Source organism: Erpetoichthys calabaricus (assembly GCF_900747795.2).
Source record: "Erpetoichthys calabaricus chromosome 1 unlocalized genomic scaffold, fErpCal1.3 SUPER_1_unloc_26, whole genome shotgun sequence".
NCBI lineage: Eukaryota > Metazoa > Chordata > Cladistia > Polypteriformes > Polypteridae > Erpetoichthys > Erpetoichthys calabaricus.
In genome coordinates, this window is record NW_026261592.1 from 378,820 (window position 1) to 389,153 (window position 10,334).

Below are 10,334 nucleotides of genomic sequence, written 5' to 3' on the forward strand. Positions count from 1 at the left end.
TAAATGATGACAAAATATTGTTGTGATCAGCATCATTCCCTCCAACAATTAACATCTCTGTTTTATCTGTATTTAAAGACAAGTAGTTCTCATTCATCCACTCCTTTAATTCACTAACACAACTAATTAAAGACAGCATTGGAGAAACTTCATTTGATTTAAATGAAAGGTATAACTGGGTGTCATCTGCATACGAGTGAAAATTAACATGATGTTTCCTAATAAGAGATCCCAGTGGAAGCATGTAAAGTGAAAACAGTAAAGGTCCCAGTACTGAGCCCTGCGGGACACCATATTGAACAATATATTGATTGCACAAAACTGCAAAAAAGATCCAGCAGCATTCATTATCTTACTTTAACTAAGAATTCCAAATAACAACACAGGAAGGAATGGGACAGACAAGCAAAAAGTAAAAGTTGAAATAAAATTCTATCACAAAGATAAGAACGTCATGACTCGTAATGAACCAAAGTTGGAGAAAAATATATTGAGAATAAAATTGATTGAAAAGGTTGGAGATGATAATTCCGTAGGGATGAAATGAAGGTGTGAGCTGAAAGGTTCAGAATGGTGTTTTTATATCACTTGGGCATAAGTAGAGTAAAAAGAATTTTTAGGCCTATTAATTTAGTTATGAATTAAAAAATATAGATGTGATGGTATTGAGGACATAAGGAAGAATGGAAATATAATAAAATATATGATTTGATTTTTGTTGGAATATTCGTTTATAAAGAGCATGCTTATGAAAAATATCTGAGAAAACAAACCACTTATATGTATTTACTGGATTGTGTTTTGTTATCACATTATAGTGAAATATATATTTTTTATAATTTGTAGTTGTAATTTTGGTTTGAAATGTATTACTTTGGCACTTATTAGACGAGAACACTTGTTTCCTATACTGACCGGGTTTCTTATTACTCTCCATTAAAAACAAAAAGGGGGAACGTGTGCTTTTATGAATAAAGAGAAAGGTCCCATGTGGTGGAGATCACTTTAAGAACTGAATTGGCACTTAAGGAGCTCGTTACACAGACACCTGAAGGGAGACAGAGCTCTTTATAAAGCCCTTGGAGAGAGGAGCAGCCATTTTCAAAGGAGTGGGTTTAGAGAAAAGAAGCAGGGGTATTGTGTGTTCATTTTTATGTTTTATTTATTTATTTATTTTTATATATATTTGTAAGAGAAAAATGGAGCAACCAAAGAGTTTTTTCGTTAAAAAGAAATAATAAAAAGCTTAACTTCTAAGACATTGATGTTCTGTGTAAGACTTGACTTGGACTTGACAAATTTTTATAAATGTAGTTGGTCTGAAAGGAAGGCCGTTTGTAGGTTTGGTGATGAATATTGTTATCTGGGTTACCTTCTAACTAAAACCTAATTAGTTTGTTTTCAAGCTAAATGAAGGGGGGATCTTGAAGAAACTAAAATGTGAATACTTGTGTCTAAGAAATGTAAGATAAGACTGAAAGAAGGAACATAAGAGGGTTTTTTTTTTTTTTTGGGGGGGGGATTTTGTTTCTTAGGACGAAATGTTTTTTTTTTTAATGGGTGAACTTACACTTAATGGTTTTATAGCTGTTTCTTTACTTTTTCAAAGAAATAAGGGTTGTTTTTAATGGGTTTATACTGTATCTTAAGCCACTTACAAGAAAAATGGATTCTCCTCAAAAATCCATTTGGGAATTATTAATGGTGCACTTTTTAAAGATAAACCACCAAAGACATTTTAAAGACTTGCAATAAAATGGTCTTCTTGGTAAAACCTTCAGTTCTTTCTTTTAGGAAGCAAATACAAGAAATGGGTTGCAACTCATTTTACAAATCCTTCAAGAACAATCTAACAATTTTAAAAGGATAAATTAAACTGGGATTAAAATGAGATGCAGAGTGAGAGTTAACCTTTTATAAGGGTGATGGGCTGTTATAAGAATAATTTTTAGAAAAGTGAATTAAAATTTTGATTAGGGTGGTAAAGAGTTGCCAGTTAATAATGTGATAAGTGGAGGAGTCCTTATGAAAAGAAACCATATTTGAAGATTAATCACAAATGCCATTAACTTAACTACAGACCATAAATTTTAGTCCTCTGGGACTAAAATGGGGAGATATCAATGGAAAAGATTAAGGGAGAAATTTGTGCCATACTTTAGATCTTCAGGGGCCATCACACAATTCTAATTCTAAACCTAACAATCCACTATGTGATCCCAATGTTAAATAAAACAACCATAAATTGAAAGAACCATCACAGGTCTTAACCATAAACAGGAGTATGGAAAGAAATGCATTGTGGTATACAGGAAACCTATAGAGAGGAGGTCAGAATCTCATCCTGGAGGAGGAAAGGTATAAGAGAAGGCCCAAATGGTACTTAAATATACTTACCTTGAATGGTGAGGAATTGGTTAAGGACCTTATGGAACTTAATACATTGACTTTAAACGAACAAAGAAAATCAAAGTGAGACCATGGAATACTGGGATGTAAAGGAGTTGGAAGCAAGAAATGACGAAAAGCATAACTTGACAAAAGGAGAAAGGAATGCTTTGAGGGAATAAATTGAAAACCAACAGATAGTGATCAAACCAGTTCACAGGGGCCCAATATCTTCTTCCCTGGCAGCTCTATCCTTAGCATCCTTCTCCCAATATACTCCGTATCTCTTCTCTGCACGTGTCCAAAACACAATCTCGCATTACTGAGTTTGTCTCCAAACTGTCTAACTTGAGCCAACTCTCTAATGTTCACATTACCAGTTTGGTGAATTTTGAACGACATGATATTTGGTAACATTTACTCAGCATGTGCCCATGTCCAATTCAAATATTGCGAGGAATTCAGATTAGTTCTTGGCATTTATCTCTAAAACTACACCATCCTCACCAATGTGACAGACTTCAACGGAAAGTCAACATCCCCCTCTATATTTTAATGCCTTTTTTATGCATTTTTCTACTTTTTTCAACATTTTGCTACGTCCAAGACTATATGACCGTTTCAGTATTACCAAAAATATTGCAGTTTTTGCCAAATTTCTCCAAATCTGTAACTTAGCAATTGCTAACATATCAATGTAAAGGGTCTTGCTGATCTACATTTTAATATGCAGTTTGTGTATGATTAGGATTTTTTTCATCAATTTATCTATACAACCGTTACTGCACATTTCTTGCGCATATATACAAATAAGACCATCGGTTTTGGCAATTTTCGCCAAATTCACAAGTTCCTCTGCAATGGCTCGGTGATCAATGCACTCAGGAAATCCTGCTGCACATTTGATATGCAATTTTAGCGTCATTTCAGTATTTCGCTGTATACATCCATTACTGCACATTTGCTTTATATATACAAATGAGACCACAATTTTTGCCAATTTTCTCCAAATCTAAAGGAAAGCCACTTGTCTCTCCAAGAAGTCACATAACTATTTAGCAGGAGGGAGTCTCATTCGTTATCAGAAGTAACCAGACAAATCGCTCCACCAACTAACGGCCATGCACCACCACCACCACCCACAGAATCGAGAGAGCCATCAATCTGTCAATCCTCTCCGTGTCCAGGCTGGGTGAGGTTTCCCGTGGTGAGTCAAATTAAGCCTCAGGCTCCACTCCTGGTAGTGCCCTTCCATCAATTCCTTTGTTTCACCTTTGCAACCATACTCCAACGCCCAACTGAAAAACTTTGGTTTCCTGGTTAGCTGCCCGGCGGGTCATGAGAATATCTCCACCGGATCACCAGTTGTCATTTTTTATGGTTGGAACTATGATGGTATCTAATTGTCTTTGAACCTCCGACTTTATTGTTCTTGATTAATGAAAATGTCCTAGGAATAACATGGGAATGGTGACTTGCAATCAAAGTCTAGCTATTTCGCCTGACTCTTTAGTGAATGACACAGTGGAGGTTAACTGGACTAAACTATGAACCTCGCACCATCAGGCCAAAAAACTGGCCAAACTCCCCATACTCGTTCCTTGACACCAACACTTAAAATATTAACTACAAAAGCATTCATGTATTTAGAATATTTTATTGAACAAAGCACCAAAAGAAAGTTACAACAATAGAAAAACAATTCAAAAAGAGTACAAAGAAAATAAAGTAAATAAGTCCTTTATTTTTCAGTGATTCTCACGGCGATTTTTTTTTTTTTTTTTAATGGTCACAGCCAGTCCAGGTCCATTCCTTGCCCTTTGAAAGGTTTACTTTACCTAGCAATCGAACAGGAGTTCTTTGTTTGCTCCAATGTCCTTGTTTGCAATGAACAGAATAACATCCCTCGGTCACTCTCCAGTGTCTGATGAAACACTGGGGCTGCAGTTTGGCTCATTTTGACAAGTGTTTGTTTGATTAGATGACCAAATGTTTCCATATCCAGGTGAAATGAATATGGAAAAGTCTGGTCATCCATGCAGAAGGTCTCCTGTCTTCCGTTCTTGCAAAAGAGGTAGCCCATCTCGCCAGCCTCCATCTTTTATTTTTCATTTCTTCTTCCCTGCGGCTGATGTTGCTTCTGTAGTAGTCACAGACTACCTTCTCATTCTGGATTTTTCGGCTCGTGTAAAATCCTCTTCCTTTTCCTGGGGTGTTAGACAACCAGTCCCTTCCGTTTCTGCCTGGAGACTTACCGCCGAATGTGTTTGTCTTGTGGCATGTCCTCTATGGATCCTTAATGCTTCCACATGTCATGGATCTTGGTAGCGGAAGGGATGTTGGTTGTCCACCCTTGCTGAGCAATCCTCTTCTCCACACAATTAAGGGTAGGCTGTCTTCTGCAGAAATATGCTGGAAAACAGGAGAGAGAAATGTTACTTTGACTCTCACAATTCATGAAATAATGGTTATTACCAATAGTCTAGTTTAAGGACAGGAACTATAGAAGAAAACTTACAAAGACTGTGGTGGCACCGAAGGGCTTTCTGCTCATCTCTCCAACGGTCATAACACATCCTGTCATGCATCCTAATGAACACCTTCCTCTGCTTCTTCTTGTGGACTTCACTATCAGTGTCACTGAAAATTGCACAAGATTTTCAAATGCCTGTTGCTCATCCAACTTATCGTTGAAGGCTGCAGCAACCCCTCTGCTCCTGGCTGAGGTCTTCTCACATCTGTAAAGAAAAACAAATTAAGACACAGAATCCAAAGAAAATCACTGAATTATATGGAAGTATGTTTTAAAAGGTCAATCATCAATTCAACTTGCTCTGAGCTACTCTCACTCATCAGGGTCTGTATGATGAGCTTTCCTCTGGTGATGGTATCCAGCTGGGCAAGATGGCAATGCTTCTCTGCCATAGCATTACTATAGGCCAGGTATTCAGCCACTGTGCTCTTGTCAATGTCATTGCAGGATCTCATGCCTGCTGTTTCCAGGACCCTCCTGGCCACACCAGTGGTCATCTCCTTGATCTTGTACCTGTAAGCACATGGTTAAAAACAGATTTCCATATTTTCATTTAAACAAAGGTGTTTTTTTTTTTTTTTTTTTTTTTTTTTTTTTTTGGTGACACTTTTGGTGTAAACGATTGACATCATTAGAGGGGTTGTAAGTAGGATTTGCCAGTGGTGGATAGAAAAAAACCTGTTAGAAGGGTCGTCCTCAGCCAGTAGATGCCATTCCTTTACATAAATGCGTCGTATTTTTTTTGAAATACAAATCCAAGCCACTGCAAAGATAGAAGAAAAGTCACAATGAGCAAGTTGTACTGTCAACCTCGGAGAGTTCCCTGCTGTGTACTCGTTCTGTCTGTGACCATACATCGAGGTCCACATTGGATCACACTGTTTATATACCTGCTCCTCCTCTTGATCTAGTGCCAGAGTGCCCAACTGTTGAGTACATTTTTTTGTGCTCCTTCACCCCGACGATGGCAAATCTTCTCTTCTTGACCGACTTTAAGGCCCTCCTGTTTACTGTTACCCACTCTGACACCTAGAATGATAAAAAGAGGAATGTCAGTTACACTCAATGTGCCACTATAAAATATCAGCTTGGGCATACATGAAATACAAAGGACATCTTACTGTCCTGTTCTTCACTATCCCAGGTCTCTGAAGGTGGCGAAGGATAACTGCTTCTAAATAGTAAAGAACCAGTAGGTGCTCCTCCTGGGATGTTGGCCCATCACACAAATTTGGAGAACACTGGAAGTTTCTCTTTGACACATTGAAAATGAGGTGGCATTCCCTTGGTGTTGGCAGAACAGCATTTATCTGTCGGTATCTAAACGGATGAAAGAAAAACACACACATATATACATGGTTATCTTTAAGCTTCAAATGACCAGAGCATGATAAGTTCATGAACGTAAAAGTGAGGATGTGTGACAGATTAAGAAATGGCATATCTCTTTGCTGCAATTTCCTTTGAAACCTGTTTGGAGAAGGTCTTCTGCATGTGATTGAAGTAGTCCACGTACATCTTGATCTGATTGTGTTTCTCCGGGTTCTGCAGGGTGAAGTTGGTCTGGCAAAGGAGTGTGGTGAACAGTTTCACACTCTTCTTGTAATTCATGACTGTCTGGAAGGTGAGCCCAGCCTGATGAAGCTTCAGAAAGTATGCCCTGGTCTTTTCAATGTCATGGATAAAATTGATGATTGCCTTGTTTTCATCAATGTGAAACCGGAACCGGGAGACTGTCACACTGGATACAATGGAAAAATAAGTGATATTATCCTTATTAATGTAATACTCAGCAAGGTTTTGAATGGGCCACTACTTTTACCTCTTGCTAGGTTTTTCATCTGGTGGTGGACCTTCAGATACCTCAAAGTCCTTGAGAGGTTAACCTGAGCTGTGTTTCTGGTAAAGCCCCAGCCTCCCCATCTTCTGGACTTCACTGCTCCACTTTGGTCCCTCTGTACTGTTGATACAAAAAGAAAAATTTTTAATATTTAAAATATCCAATGACAGTTTATTGGCCACTGTGTGCAGCTTGTGTTTAATCATGAAAATGTACATGGTTTTTAAAAAGTACTCCCTCTTGGTAGAAAGGGTCATCCACCACATCTTCCTCCTCGTGACTCTCTGTATATGCAGAGGCAGCCATACCAGATGTTGAAGGCTGTTCCAGTTCAGCAGAGGCTGGAGCAGATGCAAACTTCCTTGACTTTGAGGAACAAAAAGCCAGTGTGACATTATGGATTATAAGTCCAGATTTATAAGAATTCCATCACCTGACGCAGCTCCCCTCCATTAGAAATGTTGGCCTGCAGATCTCTGAAATCAACAATCCTTCCGTGCCAGAGCAGGAGTTGTGTGGTTTCTTTTGCAGCATTGTCAACTTCCTCCAATTCATCATTGGAACTGTTCATTAGGCACCACCTTCTGAGGTGGACAGAGTGGCCTGGGGCTTCTCGCAGTAAGGGCATACATGTGGAATCCTAACTGGTTTCCTGAAAGGATAAGATGAGAAATAGAAACAACAATTTAAACCCACAAATTCAAAACAAAAATGGCGAGGTAACCACAAAGTGAAGTAGATTATAATGCTTAAAGAGAACTCATCTGGACTCTGCAATAGAAACAGCACTTGAAGCCATTTGTTATCTCCCAAAGATGTTTGGTCTCCTGTGGACAGTATGATAGTGTTATGAGCAAATGTGCCAGGGGTCTCAAATTTAAAGACCACGATGGGCGAGCCTAAAACAATACCTGGCATGAGCACCATCCTGAACCCATTTAAGATGTGAACGTTAATCCCAGGATGAAAGACGGCTGACAGGGCTGCAAATGTACGTTAATTTTAGTCTCTTTGCCACAAAGATTTTGAAAGGTAGAAGACCTCACAGGTGGACATGGAGTGTGAACAGCACCCAGGATTATCTGTGGCTGACCTGGGAGGTACTTCATAGCTATGTAAAGTTACAGGTTCAAAGGAGGTTTATTTCTATCGAGATGGGAGAAACCAAGCCTTTTAGCAAAAACACACTTACTCTTGCATGAATTTACATAGAAATCTAAATATTTCACTTTAGCACCTCCTCTGTGGCATTTATGTACAGCACATAGAGTGATTTTAATATGGACACTGATAGAGACCATCTTTTCATTCTAATCCCAAAGCAGATTGAATGGCCTGGCATCTACATGGGTCCTACTCACTTTTGCAACACTTATGCCAGCTATTCCTGAGCACAAAGCTTTATGCCAACCAACTTGACTGCACACAAACCTTGTGGCAACTGTGCCAGAGTATAAATGCGTAAGATCTGAGGTGGATGTTGCACTTGTGTTGATTCTTTCTTGTTTTTGAGAATATAGTTTATGGACAGTTACCCACTAAACAGTTCACATTATATGTGCACTCTGACAAATTACCTGATCTGAGGTGGATGTTGCACATGTTTCTTTCTCCATTTTAAGAATGCAGTCTATGGACAGGTGACCACTTTACAGTAAGCGGAGTGTTTATATACAAACTTTATACATGTGAACTGTACTTGTGCACTCTGACAACTTGGCAGATCTGAGCTGGATGTTGCACAGTAGTAGTACTATCAGAAAGGAACAGTCACAGGGGGTGGTCTGAATGATTGATGGCCTTAAGCCCCGCCCCAAAATATGAAAATATAATTTATGAAATATCCTCCGCCCCTATAGGTGGGGGAGGGGTAATGAAGGGGTGGACCACGTCATAATTGACAAGCTATAAACCCTGGTTGTTTTGTAAACCGAGCCCTTATCACACCCCATTAATACCCACACCCACGAGGTACGCCTTTGTCTCTCTAACCACCTATAGGGTTAGGTGAGAGGCGTGTCACACCACCCGGCTGCAGTAGGAGACGAAAGAGTCCTTGTATAAAACTCTAGGCATTTAGTGAAAACGCAGCGACACACAAAAGCAGATAGAATGGATGGTCTTGTGAATGCTCCTAAGAAAATGAAAACAAACAGGGTTTCCAGAATGCCTGAGTTACGGGACCCTCGATTCAGCTCAGTGTGGTACGATTCTAATTGTGCCTTGAGTCGGGTAGAAGTAAAAAGAAATGCACTGGGACATCTCACTGTGGTGGTTTCCAAGAAGGAGCCTATCCTTCCTGAATAGAGAGGATGGTTATGAAGAGGGGGATGAGTATCAAGAAAATGAGATAAAAGAACAAGTAAATAAAATTCATTTTTCTATAAAAGGATTTTTTTAAATCTTATTCCAAATATTGAGGCATTTATCAAGAAACTGTCTGACCAAATGAAAAGAATTAAAAGAAAATTGTAGCCATTGTTTTCAGAGGAGGAAGAAATTTGTGTGTTAATTCATGCTCAGAGAAGGAGGAAGATAATTGGGGAAACACCCACCCCAAAGTAAGTGGAGATAAATACAGAGGTCTTTTTTCATAGACTACGTTAACCTGTAATGTATGGTGGGGGGATTGGAGGTATATTTCGAGGGTTGTTTAGAAGAGCTTTACCTCTCCTGAAAAATGGCTTTGCTATTGCAAAACCACATATCGAATCCGCTGCTAAAAATATTGTAAAAGATGTGGTCACCGGGGCAATATCCAGTGTTGCTGGAGGAGTCAGAAAAGCAGGAGGGAGTGGGCTTGATGGTAATAAGAAAGACCAAACGCAAGAGACCACCGGGGTCGCTTAATGCCCCGCCAGTTAAAAATGTAAAGCTCACTATTTTTATGGCATTTTTCTAAACGTTGCCAGAAGAACAAGACTAATGCAAGCAAAAAGACATTTTTTTACGAGAAGATGACTTTCGTACACAATGTCCGAAGAATGTGTCAAATCTGAACTGGACCTGTTTACGGTGCCTTTCACTCAAAGGAATGTAGATAAAAGTATATACGTTGAAAGCAGTTATACAGACAGCTATTGTCACACGGATGATTGACTTTAAGCCCCGCCCCAAAATATAAAAATTTATGTAAATATGAAACTATAAAAATATGAAATATATTTTTTACATTAATGATTTTATAAGCTATAAGCTCACGATACGTGGCTTTATTTTATAAACACTGTAGCTGTCTCCGACTCTCTGAGATACCATATCCCCATACACATACAATGTGTAAAAGCCGGCCCTGATGTTAGCGGGGAAAGGTGCCCAGTAAGTTCAACACCTAACGAGTCTGATCAGGATGCGCTCCTAATATTCAACCCAGCTGTCCTTTAAGCGTATAGTTTCATCCTTTTCACCCAGTACCACAGACTCTTCTTTCCACAGCATTATAACTGAATTTCGCAGGGTTCTCAGAAGGGACAAATCCAGCTGCGACATCTGTCAAAGTGGGTAGGCTTAAGGTTTTTGAAGTCATAAGACAGTAGGTCGTGAATACCTTCGTAATATTCACATGGAATGTAG